Here is a 26,877-nt window from a genome sequence, read left to right on the forward strand (position 1 = left end):
GCCACATCCAAGGAGGACTGTGGAGATTAGGCACCACTAGAAGTACCACCCAAAGGGTCCAGAGTGACAGCACCCTGTGGACCTCTGATTGGCCCATTCTCACTCTAACCATGAAGGGTGGCTCAGGAAGTTGTCTGGGCAATGACACAGATTTCGGGTGTGCTGCAACTAGAAACTTTACCTCACCTCGCTTTCTGATCTCCAGCCTCTGACCCCCACCTGACTCTGATCCCCCCACTCTTGCCTCCTGATTCCAGCCCTGTACCACCTCAGATCTCCAGTCTCTGATCCCCACATGACTCTGATCCTGGCACTTGCTTATCGATCCTGGCTTTTCTAGTGACTACTCTGATCCCTGCTTGTTGTCCACTGCCTCAGGGCCATCCTTGACCTGTGGACATCAGCCTAGCTGTGATCGTTAGGCCACATTTCCTATGCCCCAGTCTCTCACACCATGTGCATTTTGCAGGACTCCTCTGCCGTCAGCACATCATTCTCACTAGTGTCTTATGAACGGTGCCTCCACCACCTACCTTGGAGGTCTCTTCCACTGCCATGTTGCTCTTATTGTGAAGGAACAGTTCTCAATATGCAAGCTAAACTCTTTCCTTCCATAACTTCAAGCCATTGCTCCTTATCCTGTAGTCTTCTGCAGCTGCTTCCTTTGACTGTTCCTAAGGTTGGCTGCAGATGGAAAGCATATATAATAGGACATTATGAGGAATTAATTTGTATAGGAATAGGATTCATACAATGTGGTAAATGCAGTTAATGGTTTAGTTCTGGGTTCATTTGCAGTAACCAGACAGAGTTCCAGCTAATTGCACCAAATCAGTAACTCAATGCTCATGCAGACACTTTCTTACTAGATACTGTAAATTAGACTTTTCTGTGGGCTCTTTTGGCATTTTTTGTTTGCCAGTGTTTGTAGCACTCTGACAATTTCATTTCACTCCCTGCGTGAAATCGGCAAGGAATACTCAGCATGAAACAATCCTATCTGGGTTGGGTTCCACTGGCCTGAGAAGGGAGGATGGAGTTTCTACCAACGCGTCCCATAGGAAAAAATAAGTTTGCTGGTGAAGTCTACATGTTCTAGTCCTACATACATTTTACTAAACCAGTTTCAAATTGGGAAACAGCGTCTTTCTTGAATCCCTCTTGTTGAGCTACTTTTGGCTCCTGGCTTTCCTCTAGTTCATGTCAGAAATGGGTCTATAATTGTGACAGTAGATGGACAAGAATCTGCCCTGATATTATTTTCTCAGTGTGGGTTTGATCTTGCTCCCAGGGAAATCAAACTCCCATAGACTGCAACTGGAGTGGAATTATGCCCTCTGTATAGTGAGGGTTTAAATGGTCCTAGAGGAAAGGCATACTTGAGCCTTTCTCCAGTGAACTCCCCTCTTCATCTGACTCTCTGTTGGTAAACTCAGAGAATGTAGTTGCTTCTGCAGATTGTGACAGGAGAGTTTAACTTAGAATACTGGTCTCTTGTTCAACTGCTAACTAACTGAATGTTTAGGACCAGGAGAATGTGAGTCGATGGATATCCAGTGTCAGTAAAGGGGTAATATACTTTCAGTGATGGACGTGGATACTTTTTTGCACTTTGATTGGAGTAAAAAACTCACTCTGCTTTACTTCTGTAAATCAGGCTGTGGCTCTCTGGGAGATTTTGTTGCTGCTTAATAGCATGAGGTTCTTCACTCTCCTGGGGGTGGATTATTCCAAATTCTGCAGTCTAACTTCTTCCTAGGTAATCCACCTTATTGATTATCCAGTCTGTATTGAGTTACTTAGTTTTCTTCTCCCTCCCTCTTTGAATAATTCTCAGATGGGATTATTCAGTGGAAATGGCATAAACATTTTACTTTTTGAGGTTGCAGTTTCCCATTGAGCTGTGAGGGAAGATTTAAAAAATTGGGTTTGTTTTGTCTGGAGAAAAGAAGACTGAGGAGGTGGGGGGGCATGATAACAGTTTTCAAGTACTTAAAAGGTTGTTACAAAAAAGAGGGAGAAAAAAATTTCTTTTTAGCCTCTGAGGATAGGACAAGAAGCAATGGGCTTAAATTGCTGAAAGGTCAGTTTAGATTGGACATTGGAAAGAACTTCTTAACTGTCGGTAGTTAAGCAGTGGAAATAATTGCCTAGGGAGGTTGTGGAATCTTCATCATTGAGATTTTTAAGAGCAGGTTAGACAAACACCTGTCAGGGATGGTCTAGATAATACTTAGTCCTGCGCTGAGTGCAGGGGACTGGATTAGAAGACCTCTCAAGGTCGCTTCCAGTCTACGATTCTATGGTTTTATGATTGTTCAACACTCTAAATTTCAGAAATCCCAATTGCTGACCCCAGTGTGGAGAAAATTTACAAAGATGTAACTATGTTGAAGTCTATAATTCTCTCCTCATCCATAGCACCTCAAAGCCCTTTACAAATATTAAGCCTCTTAATACACCAGTGAAGGAGGCAGAAGATGTATGTATAGAGATCACTTCATTTAGTACTGAAATAGAGAGGGGTAATGTTGCATTCTACAGAAATACCATACAATACTTCAGCTCTGAAAGTAGAGGAGAATACCATCTTCAGCTGAATCTAGGAGGAGGATTTAAGTGGCTACCTAAATTGGAATGGTTCCAGGCCACTGGGGTTAACAACCCTATTTTTTTCAAAAAGTTCCATGAGATCCTTAATGATCACCAGAGGTCAGGACCTCAGTTTTATGTCTCCTCTGAAAGATTATGAATTTATAGCTGCTAAACCTGTCACTGCCTGATCTGGCCATCCATTTCAGAGACTTCTTTATTTGAGAGGAGATTTGTGATGCCAGGAATATAAATGACCAGCAGGGTTCCCCCCTCCCACTACTCCTTGTGTGAAGGAATTTCCTTCTATTCCTTTTTATCCTTTCCATGGCAGGTTTGTCTGAAATACTGAGGCAATTTCCCAGTTTGTAGTAATATGTGGTTGTCATTAGCTGCAGCATCCCACATACATTCTCTTATCCAGGGCTGAAAATAAATAGACTTCTAGGGTATTCTGCAGTGTCCAGCTCCTGGTGCTATGTCTGGTTGACCTCATCCATTTGTCATTCTGGCCTCCACCCAAACGTCTCTTAGTGCCTCTTAAGCAATATACTTGTCTTCTCAATATATCATGTAATTGGCAGGGGTTTGTATGCCATGACATCCCAACTTCTAGCAGTTTGTGCTTAATTGGTATGTACGCATGCATATGTGTGTGTGAATTCGTGCGTGTGTTACTTTCATAGGCAAACTCTCCCACTGGCTGAGTTTACTTAGTAAAGGCATATGCTTGGGAGATGAAGTCCTTGATTGGAATCCCATTATCTTTCCTTGATGCTGCTTTATGTGTAGGTTACAGAATTGGACTATCAGACCCTAATCTGGGAGATTTTATTTTTTCCATTGGTAGAGTACGTAGGATGGTTTAGGAGATAGAATAGGTGGATTGTCTGCAACATAATTCCATTAGAATTCTCTTCAGGGAGTTCCCTACCTCTTGCATGCACAACTGTATTAGGATATGTCTACACTGACGGCAGGGAAGTTGCTGCCGTCAGATCAACCTTTCTGGATCGATTGAGCGGTCAGTGAAGACCCGCTCAATTGATTCAGAAGTTGACGCTGTAAAACCACCCCCTCAAGTGGCGTAGCGCTGCATCAACAGGAACACGGTTCCCGTCGGCGCAGTGAAGTGATGACGTTGCGCAGAAGGGAAGCACAGCAGTCGACGGGAGTTATGCAAGCTGCTCTGCATAGCTTGTGTAACTCCTGTCGACTGCCGCTGAATCGCCAGGTAAGTGTAGACCAGGTATAAGATACACTATGTTTTTATCTTTCTCTGAACCATTAGGGATCAGCTACTGATCGAGGCAAGATACCACACTAGATGGATCAGCAAGTATAGCAAATGATATAATAGAAAACCTGTTTACCTGTCAGCTTTAATTTTTCCTGGCAAATTAGTCTGGGTGACTTCTGTACATCTCTTTACTGTTCCCCTTGAACCCTAAATTGTCACTAGGGTTCCATCCATGAGATTGGACTAAGTAATGTGTGCGCACATTGCTATTGACTGCTATAGATGGGTCTAACTTCTAATCTTTTGTTCCATAGAGCACTGAGATAGGCATCTGCTTGACCCTTTTCTTGATTTTATTCCCTTAAATTCTTGTGGATTTTTTGTTTTAGGAAATCTTAGGGCTTGTCTACACATACAGCGCTGCTGCAGCGCATCTGGTGAAGATGCTCTATGTCAACAGGAGAGAGCTCTCCAGTCGGCATAATAAAACCACTTCTGCGAATGGCAGAAGCTATGTTTGCAGGAGATGCTCTCCTGCCAATATAGCGCTGTTCACGCCGGTGCTTATGTTGGTGTAACTTATGTTGCTGAGAGCGGTGGCTTATTCACACCCCTGAGTGTTGTAAGTTATGCCAACATAAGCTGTAGTGTAGACATAGCTTCACATTTTTTCTGTACTGCTTTCCTCCCTTTAATCTTATTCCATCACTTATGTGCTCATCTCCCCATCTTTTTTCTTTCTATTTTTCTCTCTCTGCCACTATCTCCAACTGTATACTTGATAATGCTTTTCATTAGGCTTTTATTGCTGCTGGGTTTTCTCATCTTTATAATCAATCCATATATTCACTAGAATGTGAATATTTAACCAGCAGGACTATGGGGTCCAGAGGCTGGAGACAACAGAGAGAGGAAAATATTCTCTTTTTCGGAGTGCATAAGGAATTGGAAATGTGCCAGCTCCCTCAATCAACTAATTACGATGCTCTGCTTCATCCCAAATAGGATACCGCCACATATCATCTGCATTTTGAACTTCTTGATTCAGCAGCAACAGAGGAGGTGAAATTGAAATCAGAAGGTCTTAATTTCAGAGACACAAAGGTCTTTTCTCTCTCAAGTCATCAAAATATTATTATCCTTGATTAGATTTCAAAGCTATTTAAGATGCTCTGGTCACATGGTCAACTGGTGGCCTGTATAACGTCATTGTTGACATTCATGTGAACAATGAATTGTAAGGTGGTCATACTACTGTGTCTGAATTAAGGGCTGTGAAGGTCAGACATTCTGGAAGTCCAGTCTATAGAAAACTGGCTTTTTTTGGCTTTTGCACGTCCAGTTAGTACATTGCCCTGGTCATAGAAAAGATCGAGAGATCAAAAGATCAAGAGACCTTTTGCTGCCATCCTAGCAATAGCCAAGTTCTAATCAGCAAAACTAAATGGTCCAATACTTTTCAAACAAACTGAACTGATGTGGCAAAGAATGTGAAGAGAGGACAACTGCTTATATACCACAGCTAGGAGTCTTGGTAATAAGCAAAAGGAATTGGAAATTCTCACTAATGAGAAGAAATTTGATGTAATTGGCATTACAGAGACTGGAGGAGACAATCACATAACTGGAATGTTAAAATCTCTGGTTGTTACTTGTTTAGGAAGGATAGGGTGGGTTAAGAGGGCCGAAGGGTGGGTGTCACTCGATGTCTTTAATGTCTTTACTTGTTTGAGTTACTGATGACTCTTTATCACAGGATCTTGACTGCATATGGATGAATGTGCTAACTGACAATGCCCAGAAGTGGTCCCGTTGGGAGTCTGTTACAAACCACCAAATCAAACCAGAGTAAAGGCGGAGGTACTCCTTAAGTACTAGTCTGTAATGTGTTGAAAGAAAAACTGTGTTATGGTGAATTTCAATTTTGCAGATGAATGCTGAAGGTCCTATGTAGCCAGTAGTAAAAAATATCATTAGAATTTTTAGAAAAATGATAGATTATCATTTTCTAACACTAAAGGTATTGCACCCCACACAAGGCAACTATATTGGACCTCATTTTGATGGAGAAAGATGAATTATGGAATGGAAGTTGGTGACTGCCTACTGACCAGTGATCCCTGATTACATTCAATATGGGCAAAAAATTACGTTTCCTAATAATTTCCTGAAGATGAGGTAAATTTTGAGTGAAATCACCCAGATGAAAAAGTTAGGAAGAAAACTGGGAGATCTTTAAGAGGAGTTGAATTGATGGCCAAAAAAGCCACAACTCCACATTCAAGAAAGAAGACAACTTTTCCTAAAAGCATTTCCTGATTTGGTGGCAAAGTGAAGGCAGCCATTAGAAATTAAAAAAGCAATACATAACAAATGGAAAAGGAGAAAATGGCATTCAATATACATTAGAAGTTATGAAGGGTAGAAAACTGATAAGGGAAGCCAAAGACATTAGGTTAAAATCCATGGCTGGCAGAGCTCTGGTCAATAAGATTTTTTTAAAAGTATAATAGGAACAAAAGAAATTCTAGTAATGCTATCTGGGCCTATTCCTACACGGAGTTGGTAAAATTGTTAATAATGATGCATAAAAGATGAAAGTTGTTCAGTAAATATTTTTTTCTATATTTGGAAAATGCAAGATGCTGAAGTACTTTCCACTCCATTAGTTAAACAACATCTACTAAGGATAAACATTTTTAAATCAGCAAGCCCGGATTACTTGTATGCAAGAGAATTTAAAGACCTGTCTGAAGAGAGCTCTGGACTATAGATGTTAATTTTTAATACGAGAGAAATTCCAGAAGACATGCTAATGTGCCAACATTCAAAAAGGGCAAATAGGATGACCCAGATAACAATAGGCAAAATAATGGAAAAGCTGATATCGGATTCAATTAATAAAGAATTAAAGGATAGGAATAAAATTGACAGTGAACATGTTGTTATGGAAAATAGATCTTATCAAAGAAACCTGATTTCTTTGAGGAGATGACAAGTTTGGCTGAGGGAAGATAACTGTGCAGATGTAGTATACTTAGACTCTTGTAAAGTGTGTGTTTGTAGTACTGCATGATCTTCTGATTATAAAAAATTAGTACCATCCAAAATTAATAACTCACACCTTATATGGATTAAGAGCTGGATGACTGACGGATCTCAAAAAAATAGTTGTGCAGGGGGAATCATCATTGAATGGAGATGTTGCAAAATATGGCATAAATTTTTAATTGTGTGGCTGTGATTGACCATTGCAACAAACTACTGAGGCAAGTATTAGATTTCCATCTCTTGATGTCTTAAAATCAAGGCTGGATGCATGTCTGGCGGGTATGTGTTCGCCAGATACAAGTTATTGGGCTCAGTACAGGGGTAACTGGGTGAAATTTAATGGCCTCTGATATACAGGAGGTCAGACTCGATGAGCTAATGTTCCCTTCTGGCCTTAAACGCTATGAAAACTTCTTTTTGTCCTAGCCTTTATTAAAAATAATGGCTGCCTGAGAGCCTAATTCAACTGGTATTCCCTGATCTTGGGTAGGAGTTCCAGCCACATGGACAGTTCCTCCCATGGGAGGTTCCATTTAAGACTGCACAGTCAAATCCCTTTGCAGAGTTGGGGCCGAAGGTTATTTTATATTTGCTTTTAACTGTTGTGATGGCAGCCTGATTCTAGGGCAACAGCCCTGCCTAAAAATACATAAATATGAAGGAAGACAGGGTTGCTTTGTTTGGCTATCATTTACTGGACAAAAGGAATGCTCTAGATGCCATGTATTTGGATTCTATTAAAGCATTTGATATCCAACGCAAAGAGTTGTAAAGGGATCTCACTAAACTAGGTGACAGTGCAACTAAATGGCAGATTACATTCAATGTTGATAAGTACACAGTAATGCACACTGGAAAAAAATAATCCCAACTATACATACAAAATGACAGGGTCTAAATTCACTTGTTACCATTCAAGAAAGACATCTGGGAATCATCATGGATAGTTCTTGAAAAACATCCGCTCAATGTACAGTGACAGTCAAAAAAGCTAACAGACTATTAAGAACCATTAGGAAATGGATAGAAAATATCATAATGCCACTATATAAATCCATTGAATGTTCACATCTTGAATGCTGCATGCAGTTCTGGTCACCTCATCTCAAAAAAGATATATTATAACCGGATAAGGTACAGATAAGGGCAACAAAAATGATTAAGGGTATGAAACAGTTTCCATATGAGAAATTAAAAAGACTGGGACTGTTCTGCTTAGAGAGATGACTAATATAGGAAACAATCAAGGTCTATAAAATCATGAATGGTATGGAGAAATTGAATAAGAAAGTGTTATTTACCCCTTCATATAGCACAAGAACTAGGGGTCACACAATGAAATTAATAGACAAAAGGGTTACCACAAACAAAAGGAAGTACTTCTTCACACAATGCATAGTAAACTTAAGAACTTGGTGCCAGGGGATGTTGTGAAGGCCAAAAGTATGGTTGAGTTAAAAAAAGAATTAGATATGTTCCTGGAGGATAGGTCCATCAATGGCTATTAGCCAAGATGGTCAGTGCTCGGGGTGTCCCTAAACCTCCAATAGCCATAAGATGGGGATGGATGACAGAGGATGGATCACTTGATGATTGCCTTGTTCTGTTCATTCCCTTTGAAGCATCTGGCATAGGCCACTGTCAGAGACAGGACACTCTGGTAGATGGACCATTGGTCTGACCTAGTATGGCCGTTCTTATGTTCTTAAGGATTTATACAATCTAACTCAAAAACAAATTCAAATGGGCTCTGATAACTGCACTGTCACATGGATAAACACACTGTCACATGGACTAGAAATTGGCTGAAGGATCACGGACACAGGAAAACAGTAAACAGTAATGGACCAAGCTGAGGGAAGGCATCCTGTGGAGAAGTGGAAGGGTCAATTGTGGGTCTGTTCTATTTAAGAATTTTACTAATGATCTGAGAGAAAGATAGCATGCAAATTTTTATTTCAGCTGCGTGTAAAGAGACATCCCTTTACAGACCAAGGTGGCGTTACTAGCCCTTGCCTATATGGCAATAGTGGAACACCACACAATGGTTGATCTAGCTTCAGTTGACTTCAGAGGGGTAGGGTGTTGCCCTTTGAATATGGTATATAGTGATTGCAGCCCCAGAAAAATGGTGATATGACATACTGGAAGGAGTTCAGAGAACAGCAACAAAAGTGATTAAAGAGCTGGAAGGATTAACTCAGGGAAGATTAAATGTACCTAAATAGGTATAGCTAAATTCCAAATAAGTGGCGCTATAATATTGGTTTACAAGTATTGGAGGGATACAAACACCAAGGATGGAGTACATGCAGTATAACTAGGAGTAATGGATGAAAAACTCACGTGTCTAGGAAAACAAATATTGGAAAAAACTCCTGCTAGTTTATTGGATTGTATAGAATAGTCCCCCAAAAAGAGACCTGAGCATCTACAACTACACTGGATAAAGCATTGGCAAATACACAGCGTGAAACTTACAACAGATTGGAAGTCCGAGTAATATTCTGTACAATTGGATCTTATTTTGCTTGAGCAAAGGTGAAAGAGCCATGTTTCCTATCCACCCATTCACAATTGCACTTGTATTTTATTAGCCCCTTCATAACAGCCGGGAACAATACCTGTCTTGGCTACTGTTTTAATTTTTGATGATGCATCCAGCCAGTTCAAATGGCATCACACACAGCTGCAGGTATGCCCAGCTGCAATGGAGGGCTTAGCTTGCAATCCCAGATCATGTAACCCAGAGAGGTTCTTCAGTACCAAGAGGATGGTTAATACATCCTGGTGCTGCTGGCAGTGGGATTTTCAAGGTGGTGCTCTGGATGTCTCCCTTTGCCTTCACAGGCCAGGCTGGCTTAATAAGGACATTCACCACTTAGTATCTTCCAAGATCTGTACCAATATCAGCTTTTTAATGAATAGTTTTCTCTTAGTCAGGTGGGAAACTTCGTATTTTTTACTGAATTTTGTGCCCTACATTAGTCATCCAGTCTTCTTTGGGGTTTGCTGCCATCTGTGAGTCGTGAGTGATTGCAACATCGCCACGCTTACATATACCTTTCATTCTGTCCAGGCCCCCCTCTTTCCCTCCATAATTGTTGCCATTGTTCTGTTTGATGACATCACTGAGAGTATGTTTTGTATGCTTAAGAGAGAAGAAAAAGATCAATCTTCTATTTAATGAAAAGTACAGATTGCCCTGGAGGGTGGGGTGGGCATCCATGGCTTTAATGTCCCCTTTTCACAGTTCTACTGTTGCTAATGAATGAGCAGCTTATTTAGGGCTTTTAATGAGGGTTAAACTTCAGGGCCCAGAGCAATGGCTGCCACTGAGGGAGGGAGGAGATAAACAGCAGGGGGAGGATGGGGTGGTGGGAAGAGCAATGCACAGTAACATTGGGGATGTTATCTAGGGCTAGGCGACCAGTTCTACTTTATGTCCTCTGTCATTAACAAGGTCAGGAGTCTCTGGCTCGATCAGAGAGGATGCTCTTTGACCAATGAGGCGTGAAATAACATTTGGGAAATGGCTTTATAAATATTGATTCAGAAATTGCTCTGGCTGCTGACTCCACGATTGGCCTGTTTATCCGGCAAGGGGTAGAGAAATGGAAAGAAACCGTCCATTTCCCAGATAAGGCGGCACATGCATTTTTCATCGGTGTCCTATTTTCCCCTCGCTTGCTCCCCCTAAATGATTACATTACAGCGAGCTGTAGGGAGGGGGAGAAGGAGAAGAGGTATGGAGCTCAACCCCGAATGGCAACGGAACAGCACAAAGAGCATTTCAATACAAATTCATTATAATGGGGTAGACTGTGTAACTGCTCTCAGTGGGGGCACTAACTCCCACGAGTAGTCCCACTGAGCCCTTAAGGAAGGTCACCCAATCTCTGTAAGAGGAGAAATGTCTTCTAAGCAAGCAGGCTTGGCATCTCCCCACTAGAGAGAGATCGGAATCAAGCCCTGTAATCCAAATGCACCAGAACGTTATGGGAGTTCAAACCCAAATGTTAGGGTTCTGCCCTATTTTCCCATAACACTGTTAACTCGACGGACTGGCATGTAGGTGGCATTTTCTATTCCTGCTTGTCTTATTAAATGTACAGTTTAACACATTTATTGTTTTTAAAAATACTACAATATAAACCAGGCAAGGGTGGCAAATGCCATCAAGTTAACATTGCTGCTAGAACTTCAATTTTAAAATGTCCTGATTTTCTGTTATTTCAAACAGTGTAATCTTAATGTTGTATTGACAGGTTTTGGTTTGATTTCATTTAATATTCCTGGCTTTAGAAATGACTTGTTTTACAATAGTGCCTAGATACTCCAATTGAAATCAGGGCCCCACTCTCCTATATGCTGTACTAAACAGAGTAAGAGACAGTTCCTTCTTGCACTGAAAAGCTTACAGTCTAAATAGACATGACAAAAAAGGAAGTATTCTTTCTCCATTTTACAGATGAGGAACTGAGCTACCCAGAGATTAAGTGACTCATCCAAGGTCAATCAGGCAGTCTGTGTCAGAAAGCAACCCCTTAAATTAATCTGGTATAATTAGGCAGGCTAAAATATGTTTTGAAGAGCAACTAGTAAAAGACACAAAAATTAACAGCCAAAATTGTTTAAGTGCATGAGAAGCAGGAAACCTGCTCAACAATCAGTGGGGCCACTGGACGATCGAGGTGTTAAAGATGCACTAAAGAAAGACAAAGCCGTGGTGGAAAAGCTAAATTAATTCTTTGCATCAGTCTTCGCTGCAAAGGATTTCAAGGAGATTCCCACACCTGAGCCATTTTTTTAGGTGACAAATCTGAGGAACTGTCCCAGATTGATGTGGCAATAGAGAAGGTTTTGGAACAAATTGATAAATTAAACAGGTCACCAGGACCTGATGGTATTCACCAAAGAGTAAAGAAAGTTGGGGAAGAATCAACATTGTTTTTGTAAAGGGAAATCATGCCTCCCCAATATATTAGAATTCTTTGTGGGGGTCAACAAACATGTGGATAAGGGTGATCTAGTGGATTATAGTGTACTTGGACTTTCAGAAAGCCTTTGACAAGATTCTTCACCAAAGGCTCGTAAGCAAAATAAGCAGTCATGGGATAAGAGGGAAGGTCCTCTCATGGATCGGTAACTGGTTAAAAGATAGGAAACAAAGGGTAAATGGTCAGTTTTCAGAATAGAGAGAGGAAAATAGCGGGGTCCCCCAAGGATCTGTACTAGGACCAGAGCTATTCAGCATATTCATAAATGAGCTGGAAAAAGGGATAAACAGTGAGGTGGCAAAGTTTGCAGATGATGTAAAATTACTCAAGAGTTAAGTCTAAAGCTGACTGTGAAGAGTTACAAAGGGATCTCACAAAACAGGGTGACTGGGCAACAAAATGGCAGATGAAATTCAGTGTTGATAAATGCATACTGGAAAACATAATCCCAACTATACATACAAAAGTGATGGGATCTAAATTAGCTGTTACTACTCCAAAAAGAGATTTTGGAGTCGTCATGGATAGTTCTCTGAAAACATTTACTCAATGTACAGTGGCAGTCAAAAAAAGTTAATAGAAAGTTAGGAACCATTAGAAAATGGATAGATAGTAAGACAGTAGACATCATAATGCCACTATATCAATCCATGGTACGCCCACACCTTGAATACTGTGTACAGTTCTGGTCTCCCCATCTCAAAAACATTAGAATGGGAAAAAATACAGAAAAGGGCAACAAAAATTATTAGGGGTATGGAACAGCTTCTATATGAGGATAGATTAAAAAGACATCTTGGAAAAGAGACGACTAAGGGCGCTATGATAGAGGTCTATAAAATCATGAATGGTGTGGTGAAAGTGAATAAGGAAGTGTTATTTACCCCTTCACATAACACAAGGACTGGGGTCACCCAATGAAATTAATAGGCGTCAGGTTTAAAACAAACGAAAGGAAATACTTCTTCACACAATACATAATCAACCTTTGGATCTCATTTCCAGGGGATGTTGTGAAGGCCAAAAATATAAGTGGGCTCAAAAAGGTATAAGATATGTTCATGAAAGATAGGACTATCAATGGCTATTAGCTAAGGTGGTCAGGGAAGCAACTCCATGCTCTGGGTGTCCCCAAACCTCTTACTGCCAGAAAATGGGACTGGACAACAGGGGGTGGATCACTTGATAATTGTTCTGTTCTGTTCATTCCCTCTGAAGCATTTGGTACCAGCCACTGTCCAAAGACAGGATCCTGTGCTAGGTGGATCATTGGTCTCACCCAATATGGCCATTATGTTCTTAACTTTCTCATGAAGACAAGCTCTCATGGAGGTGGACTGTAATTACCCACATTGGAACCTGGCTAAGGCTAGCACCCCTAATCTTGCAAAAAGTGGTCTGATTCGCCACTCTGTGGCACTAGTTTTACCCTTGTGTAACTACTGATTTCATTGGAGTTATGCTGGTGTAAAACCAGTGTCTCTGAGTAGAGAACCAGGCCCAGGGAATGCCAGCAGCTCAGTATCCCTTAATGCCATGCTGGAGTATTGGCTCAATGCCGTTTACTAGATCACTAACACGACTTCATGAAGCACCATGGGCCTGGCGCTGCTCAGTTTGAGAGATGTGATTAAGTCACAGCCTGAAGTTGTGTGGTTACAGGGCAACTCAGATCTTTTTAAAAAAAATGATTCATCAGGATAAGTGCACTAGGACCAGGTGCAGTATGACCTGCCTCACCAATGCTTTCATCCTGGCCTGTAGGAAACAATTGCTGCAGTGGCAGTAAGTAATTCACATTTCAACCCAGCTTATACTGGGCCCTCTCCTGAACAAAGCCTGCTTAAAATACACTGTGGTTCTCTTGTGATATCGATTGCAGTCTTTTGGGAACAGAATTGAGATAACAATCACATTTTCCCTTAAGACTTCGGATAGATTTGAGATCTAGCCTCAGAGGTGGCTTTAGTTAACTGCTTTGTCACAAAACATGGATATCTCCTACTACTGCTATAGCACGTCTTCGTCTTGTTAGCTGTTAGCATTGACAAGTTCTGTGTTCTGACCCCTGACCTTCCATTGCCTATGAAATTTGCCTCTCAGCACTGTTTGCTGTGTGGTTTTTATAAGCTGCACACACAAAATAGCAGCCCCTTCCAGTTTGCTTAGGTGAAAAGAAAAATCAAAGTGCAGACCTGCATTGAAAATCTGATGTTAATCCCACACTGGCAGATGTTTATATCCTGATACTGGGTGTCCTCTCACATAAAGATCTCCCTTCTTCGAGCACAACCTTCACAGGTCATTGTGCAGAAATATACTGCCCTCTCTGATAATCTCCTTCAACTAGCATGGTAATGAGTTGCTTCTGGAGAGGGAAAGCAGTTTATTATATCTGACTAGCGAGAAAAGAGGCTTCAGTGGAGAGATATATATAGCCATGAGAAGGAGAGCGGCCCATAGAACACACAGAGAGACTCAGATTTAATGGTGTGAGTTTCAAAAATGCTGGGCAAACACAGATGCCCTGAAATAACTGGTGGTGGGGTGTGTTTTTTGGTGGTGGTGGTTGGGGTGGGGTGTCAAAACATTGGGGAAATCAGGCCATTAACGAATTTGTGACACTGTACCATGTATTAACCTATTTGAAAGAACTGTCATTGTTCTCATTGCTTTATTGCCCAGAGTTCTGTACATCAAGGCTACCCTATCTAATCTATGATTTATAGCTGGACTGGCTGGTGTAATTCAGATTTAAATAGGCACAGTCCTAGCTGATGTTAGCAGTATCCTGCTTGTGTAGCAGTCCACACTGAAGAATTCTCAGCTGGCGCTTTTTGTGAATGCTGCGCTCTGACACAGAGTATAACAGCGGTCTTTCGGCTTGGGACATTCCTAGTACTGTTATGCAGTGATAAAGCAGAGGGGATGCAGTTGTGTTTTCAGTGCTGGAGGTTCCCAAATTCTTTGTACAGCAGAAGTAATGCGCTCATGTCTCAGTGCTGGTGGTTCTTGAGCACTGCACAGTGATACAGAAGAGGTAATGTAAATAACAGTGTCTTCGTGCTGGAGGATTCTGGACGAGTGCCATGATATGGTTGTGTTGATGGTTTAAGATGTCTTTTCAGCTCTCTTTGTTGGTGTGCTATTATAGTAGCAAGAAAGCACTCCTACCCCAGGTAGAGGTCATCTTCAAGGGCTTGTCTACACATGAAATGCTAAAGCAGCACAAGTTGCAGCACTAAACTGAGCACTGTAGTGCTTCGGTGTAGACACTACCTACGCTGACGGGAAGGATTCTCCTGTTACTGTAATTAATCTACCACCTCAAGAGGCAGTAGCTCGGCCAACGGAAGAATTCTTCCATCAACCTAGCGCTGTCTATACCAGGAGTTAGGTTGGCTTAACTATGTCGCTCAGGGGTGTGGATTTTTCACAACCATGGCAATGTAGCTGGGTCAACTTAACTTTTGAATGTAGACTGGGCCTAAAAAGAGATCATCTGCTCAGTGGTGTACCGAGAGGGGGCCGGGGGGCCATTCCCCCAGGTGCTGGCTTGAGGAGGACACCGGCTGGGCCCTCGGAGGAGGAGCTGCCTCCCAATGACATCCCCAGTGACTGCGCCGACCCAACCCCTCCACCTCCTGTCCTCCCAGCCTCTCTGTCCATGTGCAGGACGCAAGGTGGGAGCTGTGGGGATACTGGCCCTGCAGGGGTCAGGCAGCCAAAGGCAAGTCTCTGGGGCACAGCCTGTCACATGCCCCTGCCAGACAGCCCTCTCATACTTACATTTGCATCCCCTTCTGTTGGTGGCAGCAGTGGCAGCGCCCTGTGGGGGGGAGGTCTGTAGGCCCGTTTCCCACTCTCCCTCACTCCTGGTCCCTGCCACCCTCACAGCGGGGGGGAGAGCGGGAAATGGGCCTGTAGATCCCCCCCACGGGGTGCTGCCATCGCTGCCACCAATGGGGGGACGGGCACAAATGTAAGTATTGGCCCCTGGGGCACTGGAGACCCACGATATGCCACTGCATCTGCTATAAAATTAGAATTAACCAAGCAGTGAAAAACATAGCATGTGCAAAGGTGAAATCAAGCAACTCGCTGTATGCATATAAAGCTGGATAGCCAGGCAAACGCATCCTCCTTAGGTGGATTCCTCTCTTGGGGTCTTCCCCTGCTATCTCCATATGGCTTCACTCTCTTACTCCCGGGTGATCCCTGTGGTAAAGAACAAATGTTTGTAGCCTGGGTAAAACATGTAGCGAGTGATCCCACTAGCATTCAGGAACATGCAAAGTACCTTGAGTTATGTGGCAATCAATTAACAGGAGGTCAAAGTCTAGTGAAGACGAAGCCAAAGGTTCTCCTCTCATGTCTGATTGTGAGAATGCTTTTTTCCCTGGAGGTTACAGAACACAGAAGTATATCCTGGCCTCACACTAAATATTTGGGGCTGAAAAGACAGTGGCATTTCCTATGTTTATGAACGTGATGACCCATAGGGAGGTGGCAGAGCAAGCCTTCGCTAGGTTCTTACTGCCTTCTTGTGTTCCTAAATGTTTGTTCAGAGCTCACCAGACCATAAGCTGTTACTGAACTTGCCACAATAGATATACCACTGGCCTTCATAGCAGGGAATTGGAACTCAAATCAAACTTTGTTTCTTGAATTCAGTCTCCATCCTACCTCCTTTACCCAAACTTTCTCAAAGGAGACCATGCTCATTAGGTCTAAGCAGTTCATCTTGGGCAGTTTACCACCAGCTTGTTTGTAATGAATCAGGAATTGCAATGGAAGGGAGATTAGGGGGTGGCAAGGAGTTTAGGGTCTCAGTTGATCTTTACCATAAAGGGTGGGATCTTGTTGGAGGTCATAAAATTATCACGGTTGGGTTGGGTCAACTTGGAGTGGAAGACCTCTCAAGAAAACACTGGTGTTTCAGGAAACGTCATTAGTGCTTTTCACTGACAGTAATGAACTAATCTTGTTCATGCCACCACATTTTAGATTTCAAACTAATCTTCTGAGCACTGGAGATGCCTAGCAGCAGTGTTGATTTAGCCCAATCTGAAATTTCCAAGCACTCTTGCGTCTCAAACAAGACTAGTGTATTGTGTGTGCCAACTTTGCATCCATAGTACCCATTGCTGAAATGGCCTCAGCAAAGGAGAATCAACTTGGCTTGAAGTAGTTACACTGAATGGATGTTTATGTAGCTGCTGAGGTATTCTCTTAATGAACAAAAACATAAGGATCATAGGACAGTGAGTTGGAGATTCTGCCAAGGGATTGCTATAATAATAATACCTAGTAACTATCAAAGCAATTGACAGAGTAGTAACAAAATAACCAAGTATGTCAGTATCATGAACCCTATTTTACAGCTGGAGAAAGTGAGGGGAAATGACTGGCCCAATGTCACCCAGCAGCAGAGCCAGGAGTAGAATCCACGTTTCCTCTGTCTCAGTCCAGGACTCAATCCACTAGGTCCACGCTGCTGTAACTCATTTCTATGGCACAATATATTGCTGAATCTTGACCATCTGGATTATGATATAACGATGTGAATCTTCTGCCACGGTAAAAGGAAACACTTATTGTTTTATTAATAATTTTCAGTTACAAATGCTTTTCATCCAAGGATCTCAAAACACCAATGAATAAACCCTCGCAAGTACCTGTGCAGTATTATCCTCTTCGCTCTTACAGACTGGGAAACTGAGTCAGAGATGTGACGTGACTTACCAAAGTGACATGGCAGAGCTGAGAACATTAAACTGTGCTCCTGCAAGCCTTGGATGTACTGGTTAAAATTTAAAAGCTCACTGATCCTGACAAACCAAGAATTGGTCATTGTTGTCACAATACACATGCACTCACAAAAATCTGCGGGCATTTCCCCATTGTTCCCAATGGTAGGCACTGAGTGGAAGAGGTATAGGATACGTGGGAGAAGACAGAAAGGAAAGGCTGAACTAGAAAGAATGGAGGAGCTAAAATATTAACCTTTAAAGCATGTTTTCAGTAAGGAAGAAGAGATGGGTAAAAGGAGATGGAGACGGAGACAGAAGAACCTGATTATGTGTATCCTTGCTCTGACAGGGGTTTTGCACTTGCCAATATGTGCAGCAGCTGGTTCAATTTAGACCTTTCTTTCCCTGCCTATGGCTCTGGAGCCACTGATGCGTGTGGATGTTTGCATGCAGCCTAATTAGTGCCATTAGCATTGTCGTTAACGGCTTTTAATGAAGAACAGATGGTTCATTAAAGGTCTCAGGCAGTGAAGACAACTGACCCGCTGGTGTTAAAAAGGGAGGGGGGGGGAGCCCTTCATCAGAGTCAAACAAGTGTCACCCGTAGGTTATAAGCATTAGATTGATGCACTGATGTATCTGTTATCATTCACAGTCATACCTGAGCCAAGATTTCCATAGTGGCAGGATGGGAAGGTAATTGGGAAGAGGCATGCACTAATGTGATAGGGTCACGTCTAAGGAAGGGTGGCACCGTACTAGCATGCTGAGTTAAAGTTGGGGCATGGAGGGAGAGAATGAGAATAAAAACACACAGGGTCAGTGCAGGGATGGATTTTCACTTTTCAGTAGTGTCTAAGGGTAGGATTCACAAGGAGGACTTAGGTACCTAATTGCCACATTAGGCATCAAAATCCAACATTTAGATCCTCAAAATTCTTGCTCGGCTGCCACAAAACCCTGTGGGCACATTAAATCCCTTGGTGCCCAAGTAAGTTTCCAGTGGTGAAGTCCCCTGTATTTCTGTGGGTGGGCACATGCACGGTCGCATCAGCTGTGACACCACCAAACAGCATGGTGCCTAATGCACGCCTACGCCCCAGCAGGACTCACAAAGTAGTCACTCCTCATTAGTACGACTGCATGCCCATTACGTCAATCTGTTATACCAAGTGCTTTTTAGACTTTCACATGTAAGAGGATACATTCGGGCTCTGATCTCTGCTTGTGATAGATTTTGGCCCAATCTCAACCATCTTCATGTTGAAACTGGTACCCTTCCATTTTCTCAATAAGACAATAGACTTACTGTGATGATACATCCTAGGAGACTAATGGATCCCATCAGGATCCAGAACTACAAGAGAGAATATTATCCTGCTGCTAGAGCAGAATACTGATAGGCCTGTAAGGACATGACAAGAATGCACTGGAAGAAGCAACAAATGCGATGGCTCGTAAATGTCCCTTCATTCCACATCCCCTTCACAACACACCCTGGTTTTCCAGTCACCTGAGCCAGAGACAGCAAGTGTGGAGAGACTAGATTGTCACTGGCAATGATCCACTGCTGAATCTAATCAGCAGCAGCACAGGATATTTTTGCAACCCTGTGCCCAAAGTATGGTGGCTGTTAAGGGGGTTCTTTCTGTCCTTGCCCACAGCACATATTAAGCCCCAACCAGTGAGACCCCTGATTCACTTAGATTGCCTTTACCAGGCTGCAGAGTCAAACATTTCTCATTGTGAAACCTTTTCAGTCTACGTCACAGCTAAGACTACCATCAGCTTCCCTGCAGCCTCTCTGGAGCAGTGAAAGCAAGGTTAGCGCAGTAGGGAGCAGATGCATGCTCGTTCTGTTAGCGTTCCATCCAGCTTCATACAAATGGAGGGCCTCAAAGCTCAGCTACCTGCGTGCTGGATCCATGCCCTTCAAGAGTGGAGGATAGCCTGAGGCCTTTATTGGTGAGGGTCATTAATACCTCCTGAGGGCAGGGCGAGTTGCTGCCAACCTTTAAACATGCTGTGGTCCAGCCCTTGCTTGAGAAAAGTCTCTTGACTGTAACAACCTCACCGGTTGTCACTCTGACTCTCCCTTTCTGGGGAAGTTCATGTGTTGGGCCAGCTGAAGCCAAAATCATAAATACAATTACAAATAGCAGAGCTGGCGGTTATCCATGTTCCTGTGGAACATGGCCACACAGCACCAATTTACAGGAATATGCTTGCATGATGACAACTGACTGTCATTTACACACACAGATAGTTCTTCATACACTCTGACACAATTGTCTCAGTTGCTCACACTCTCCTACACAAACCCCCACTCTCTGTTCTTAGGGGAAGCGATAGAAGATGGGAAAATCCCCTGAAAACCCCAGCATTCTGTGATTGGTTAGTCTGAGTGAAAAAACATTTTCCTAGAGATAAGAGCATAGGAACTGTTGTACTGGATCAGAGCCAGTAACACATTTAGAATCCACCACATACTTCACAAGAAAATGGACAGTTAGGCAATAATCTTCCCAAGGGGAAAATTTCTTCATCACCCCAGGCATTTACCATTGGGTAATCTTGGGATAGAAAGGCCAAGAAATTCTGGCTCATGGGGTTGTGAGATAGCGTTGGTAGACTCTCAGTCTGGAGACCTGGGATTGAGCTGCACCCACACTGCAAAATGATAGAGTTTGGACCCACATCCCAGGGGTACTTGGACTCGGACCCAGCCCCATGGTGTGTGAAAGGTCCTGGGGATGAAAGGGGGGGGTTGGGCTCAAACTTGAGTCTGAGCCTGAGCTTACATTGCAATATAGACATACCCTTAGTGGCTAACTATGAAGCATGAGGGGTGTTTTTTAAAGTCACTTATAGTCTTTTCATCCTATCTAATGTAACACTTGATATTCTTGTTTGTCATACAAGTGTCTAATTTTTTAAATCCTGCTAAGTGGTATCTTTTGGTGCTATTATGTGTCCTTGATGCTCATTCTAAATGTTTTAATTTCTCAACTTTTGTCTTTTAGGTTTTTCCTAACACAGGTCCTCATTTTTTTAAAAAGTATTTGAAGTCTCCTGTCCTACAGTTTAGAATCAGTGCTACTTCCCCCCCCAGAATGATCCTTCCCATAAGGCTACTGGTAATAATATAAGTTCAATATTGCATAGTGGCTTAACAGCAGTTACTTTTCAATAAATTCCTTTAAGCTACTTAGTACTTACGCACTTAGTCACGAATAACCTGATAGACACCAGAACTAGCTGTTCCAAGGATCAATCATTTTATGGTGTCAGTACACGACTTTGCTAAACTGTATCCTACAGTGACATTTGACCAGTTAAGATCTAGCTAGCTGAAATTACCCATAATTACTCTTTTAGAACATCTGTGGCCTCTTTTGATCTCTTTCAACACTATTTTCTTATCATCAGTTTCTAGATTCAACTAAGCAATATAGATATTTGGAGTTTGTTTTTTTAATATAAAAACTGAATCTCAGAGTTATTCAAATACATAATGACTTGAACATAAAATCTATGTTTTCATGTCTTTTTCCATATTTTCTGCACCTAATTGTTAAAACTGTAAACAACTATTTCAGAGCAAAGTGAGCCAAAAAATTCTGCAGTGAAGTTTTAATTTTGAATTTGTGACATCACAGTAGATGCCATGACAACAGACTGATGTGATGTACGCAGAACTGGGTGAAATGTTTACAATAAAATCTGAAAAAATGAACAACTCATCTGGTTTCATTTTTTTTTTTTTTTTAACCACACAGACTGACAACTCTTCAGATCACCAACCATTTAAAACTTACCAATTTCATCTACAATGAATAGATAAGGTTACACCATCATCTAAAGAATTCTCCTGTACTTTCTATATAGGAAATAACTTTAATATCTTCTGTATTTAAGGTATTTAACCACAGCTATTATTTAATTATCTAAGGCAACTGGCAAGTTTTAAAATGCCATAAGTGATGTTCATCCAAATGTTTTGCTAAGGTTTATGAACTCTCCTAGAGTTCATAGAGTTTCACAGTGCTCATTTCAGACTTGGCTAATTTATGATTTTGTATCTAACTCATGTGCAGACAGTAGTTTTACATGGTTTCACATATAAATATGTGAAATCTGACAAATTTCAAAGGGACAGACAGCGTGCCCTGTTCTCAGAAAGCAATGGGATGTCATATAACTGTATTTGATGCCTGAATATAACTGTAAAGCAGATGCAGTAGAAATGCATAGATTAGACTGAGTTTTAAGATTTAAGCTTCTACGGTTATTTCAGTGCTAAGGCCTGGTCTAAACACAAGAGTTCCACTGGCAAATTCACTTGTTTTCAGTGGAGACACGTGTAAGTTTACACTCAGGTCTGTCTCCGACTGATGTATCTGTTTATTCAGTATAGTTATTCCCCTTTTTAAGAGTGGCACAAATACTTAGTGGTGGGGTTATATCAGGCAGTGCTAATATGGCTGCACGCTGACAACAGGATAGCTTTACCAGGGACTCCTCCTCTTGCCACCCCACACTGCACTTCTCCCCAGGGTTGATTCTAGGGTTCCATTATCAGGTGGGTATTTTGGAGCCCTGGATGTCATTGTTTAAAAAAAAAAAAAAAAAAAAATCAAAAAAAAAATCTTACAGGAGTTCAGAGGCTAATTAGACTGCTGGAAAAACTTGGATTTTAAGAGTTTAAATAAGTAAAATTTGGCTACAGTATATTTCTATTTGAAATATTGTTGTAGCTATGTATCCAGGATATTAGAGAGACAAAGCGAGTGAGGTAATACCTTTTATTGAACCAACATCTTTTAGTGAAATATTGTTTGTTTCTTTCACCAACAGAAGTTGGTGCAATAAGATATTACCTCACCTACCTTGCCTCTCTTGGTATTTTGCTGTGATTTATAAATTATAGAAAGGATGAAGACTGTACATATTGTACATATTTTGGGCCCCTTTAAGGTCATTGGGGGGTTGTTGTCAAATGTCCCCTTTGCCTCTCCTGTAGTGCAAGGCCTGCCTCTCCCTTCAGCAGTCACCTGTCTGGTAGTCTTTTTGGACTCCCTGCCGAGGGGTCAGAATGACTGACTATTAAAGGGTTTGAGTGGGCTTTACAATCACTGCTGCAGTGTTACAAGCTACCAACCTCTCCAAGAAAATATCACTTCTTACCAAAGGTGAGATCATACCTCCGGTTTGTGATCAGCCTCGTCATGGTCCAGAAAGGAGATAATTAATTGTCATGAGTTGTGGGGCAAGGAGCTAGTACTGCAAGGTGCCCCAAAGCCAAAGGCTGTTCCTCACCTAGACTGATATCCTGGTGTAGATGCAGAGCCTCCATCATCCATATGTAGCACCTGCATGGAATTTGGAGAGAGGAGCATAGGTTGCAGGAGGGAAGAATTTGGAGGAGGCACCAGGAAGCCAGTTTGCAAGCACATGGCTGGAATACTAGCTGTAATTGCAGCACCTCTGTAAAAGAGTTTTCTTAATAAAGAGCTAGTTTAGTTTTAGAAAAATGGAGTCCTCTCATGTTATTACCCAGTACATGGTACACGAAGCCCCATGAGCAGGAGAACCTGGGTATGTGTGTGAATATACTCATTTCTGTCTAATTCCCAAACACAAACTTCACATTCAGGTTAATATCTGCCATCTCTTAATTATCAGTAAAGTTTTTCTGGCCACCGCCGTGCATGTTGGAATTAGGCGCAAGTCACAGAATCATAGAAATGTAGGGCAGGAAGGGACCTCGAGAGGTCTTCAAGTCCAGCTCCCTGCACTGTGACAGGACTAAGTAAACCTAGGCCACTCCTGACAGGTGTTTGTCCATCCTGTTTTTAAAATCTTCCAATGATGGGGATTTCACAACCTCACTTAGAAGCCTATTCCAGTGCTTAACTACTCTGACTGTTAGAAAGTTTTCCTAATATCCAACCTAAATCTCTCCTGATGCACATTAAGCCCATTACTTCTTGTCCCACCTTCAGTGGTTCACAGTCAAATTGGAAGGGCATATTGAGTGGGGTCCCGCAGGGATCAGTTCTGAGTCCAGTTCTGTTCAATATCTTCATCAGTATTTAGATAATGGCAGAGAGAGTACACTTATAAAGTTTGCGGACAGTACCAAGCTGGGAGGGGTTGCAAGTGCTTTGGAGGATGGGATTGAAATTCAAAATGATCTGGACAAGATGGAGAAATGGTCTGAAGTAAATAGGATGAAATTTAATGAGGAAAAATGCGAAGTACTCCACTTAGGAAGGAACAATCAGTTGCACACATACAAAATGAGAAATGACTCCCTAGGAAAGAGTACTGCAAAAAGGGATCTTAGGGTCATATTGGATCACAAGCTAAATACGATTCAACAGTGTAACACTGTTGCTTAAAAAAAAGAGCAAACATAATTCTTGGCTGTATTGGCAGGAGTGTTGTAAGCAAGACTCGAGAAGTAATTCTTCCACTTTATTCCTTGTTCATTAGGTCTCAGTTAGAGTATTTTGTCCAGTTCTGGGTGCCATGTTTCAGGAAAGTTGTGGACAAATTGGAGAAAGTCCAGAGAAGAGCAACAAAAATTACTGAAGATCTAGAAAATATGATCTATGAGGGAAGTTTGAAAAAAATTGGGTTTGTTTTGTCTGGAGAAGAGAAGACTGAGGGGGGACATAACAGTTTTCAAGTACATAAAAGATTCTTACAAGGAGGAGGAAGAAAAATTGTTCTTGTTAACCTCTGAGGATAGGACAAGAAGCAATGGGCTTAAACTGCAGAAGGGTGGTTTAGGTTGGACATTAGGAAAACTTCCTAACTGTCAGGGTAGTTAAGCACTGGAATAAATTGCCTAGGGAAGTTGTCGAATCTCCATCATTGGAGGTTTTTAAGAGCAGGTTAGACAAACACCTGTAAGGGATGGTCTAGATAATGTTTGGTCCTGCCATAAGACCAGGGGACTGGACTAGGTGACCTCTCGAGGTCCTTTCCAGTCCTATGATTCTATGATGTATAGTGAAATGCGTCCTCTCTTTTTACCCTGCCTGTCTTTCCTAACAAGCTGTACCCCTCTATACCAATATTGCAGTCATGAGACTTATTCCACTGAGTCTCTGTGATACCAATTAAGTCATAATTTAGCTCATGTAGTAATACTTCCAGTTCTTCCTGTTTATTCCCCATACTCCTTGCATTTGTGTATAGATATCTAAGATGCTGAGCAGATTCCTCCACTGATTTCCTTCTTGTTGCTCCTATGACGCTATTGTAATATTCCATGTCTCTTCCCCTAAAATACCTAGCCCTTTTTAAGGATGCCTTTTTTATATTTACCTTGGACGTTTGTCACTTGCCTCTTTGAATAGCTTCAGGCAAGGATGGCCTTCCTTTCATCCTAGACCCTGGCATTGCAACAATTGCTGTCTGCCATTTTACATCCCCTTTTGGTAAGGGTTTTCCCATTCTCTACCACCTCCAAATCATCCACCATTCCCCTGATGTGTGTCACAAGCTACCCAAGAACCACCAAAATCCCACTATAAATACATTATTGTTGCCCATTGAACAGTTGAAGGGCAACCCACCTGGCTAAAGGTGTGGATGAGCAAAGAAAAAAAGGCTTGGGCAGTTTCCAAACAAATATTTTCTTTGGTGGAGAAGGTATATTTTTATTATTATTGCTAGAGCAAAGGACAGAGAGAAGAGGATGGCAGAACTTTCATCTCATTCATATAATACACCACACCACACTGAGTTGTTGTTTTTTTGTTTAAGCATGCAACTAAACGTTAATGAAATAAAACAAACATTGCATGAGCTGCATCAATACCAGCTTTATGCAGTATTCATAGTGCAGTGGCTATAACCAGATTAATACACAGAAGCTGTCGTGATGTAGAAAAGTGGATGATAGTACATGATAGAAACACACAAAGCAAGTTTGTTGGCCCAGCTATAAGAAATAATGTACTTGGACTTTCAGAAAGCTTTTGACAAGGCCCCACACCAAAGGTTCTTAAGCAAAGTAAGGAGTCATAGGATAAGAGGGAAGGGCCTCTCCTGGATCAGTAACTGGTTAAAAGACATGAAACAAAGGGTAGGAATAAATGGCCAGTTTTCAGAATGGAGGCAGATAAATAGTGGGGTCCCCCAAGGATCTGTACGGAGACCAGTGCTGTTCAACATATTCATAAATGATCTGGAAAAAGGAGAGAACATTGAAATGGTAAAGTTTGCAGCCGATACAAAATTACTCAAAATAGTTAAATCCAAAGCAGACTGTGAAGAGTTACAAAGGAATCTCATTAAACTGGGTGACTGGGCAGCTACATGGCAGATGAAATTGAATGTTGATAAATGCAAAGTAGTGCACATTGGAAAACAGAATCCCAACTATATACACAAAATGATAGGGTCTAAATTAATCTAAATTACCACTGAAGAAAGATTTTGGAGTCATTGTGGATAGTTCTCTGAAAACATCTGTTCAATGCGTAGCGGCAGCCAAAAAAGTTAACAGAATGTTAGGAACCATTAGAAAATGGCTAGATAATAGACAGTAAATATCGTAATGCCACTATATCAATCCATGGTCCGCCCACACCTTGCACACTGTGTATAGTTCTGGTTGCCTGATCTAAAAAAATATATATTTGAATTGGAAAAGGTACAGAGAAGGGGAACAAAAATTATTAGGGGTATGGAACAGCTTCTATATGAGGAGAAATTAAAAAGACTGGGATTGTTCATTTTGGAAAAGAGACAACTAAGTGGGGGATATTATAGAGGTCTATAAAATCATGAATGATGTGGAGAAAGTGAATAAGAAAGTGTTATTTACCCCTTCACATAACATCAGCTTCAGGGGGTCACCACTGAAATTAATAGGCAGCAGGTTTAAAACAAACATAAGGAAGTACTTCACACAATGCACAGCTAACCTGTGGAAATAGTTACCAGGGGATGTTGTGAAGGCCAAAAGTATAACTGGGTTAAAAAGAATTAGATAAGTTGGTGGAGGATAGGTCCATCAATGGCTATTAGCCAAGATGGCTAAGCCACTGAATGCCAGATGCTGGGGCTGGATGACAAGGGATGGATCACTCGATAATTGTCCTGTTCTGTTCATTCTCTCTGAAGCACCTGGCATTGGCCACTGTTGGAAGATAGTATCCAATGGACCATTGGATAGATGGACCACTGGTCTGACCCAGTACAGCCATTCTTATTCTTCTGT

This window comes from Emydura macquarii, unplaced genomic scaffold (genome assembly GCF_026122565.2).
Source record: "Emydura macquarii macquarii isolate MOO-44397 ecotype Brisbane River unplaced genomic scaffold, CSIRO-AGI_Emac_v2 contig_1876, whole genome shotgun sequence".
Taxonomy (NCBI): Eukaryota; Metazoa; Chordata; order Testudines; family Chelidae; genus Emydura; species Emydura macquarii.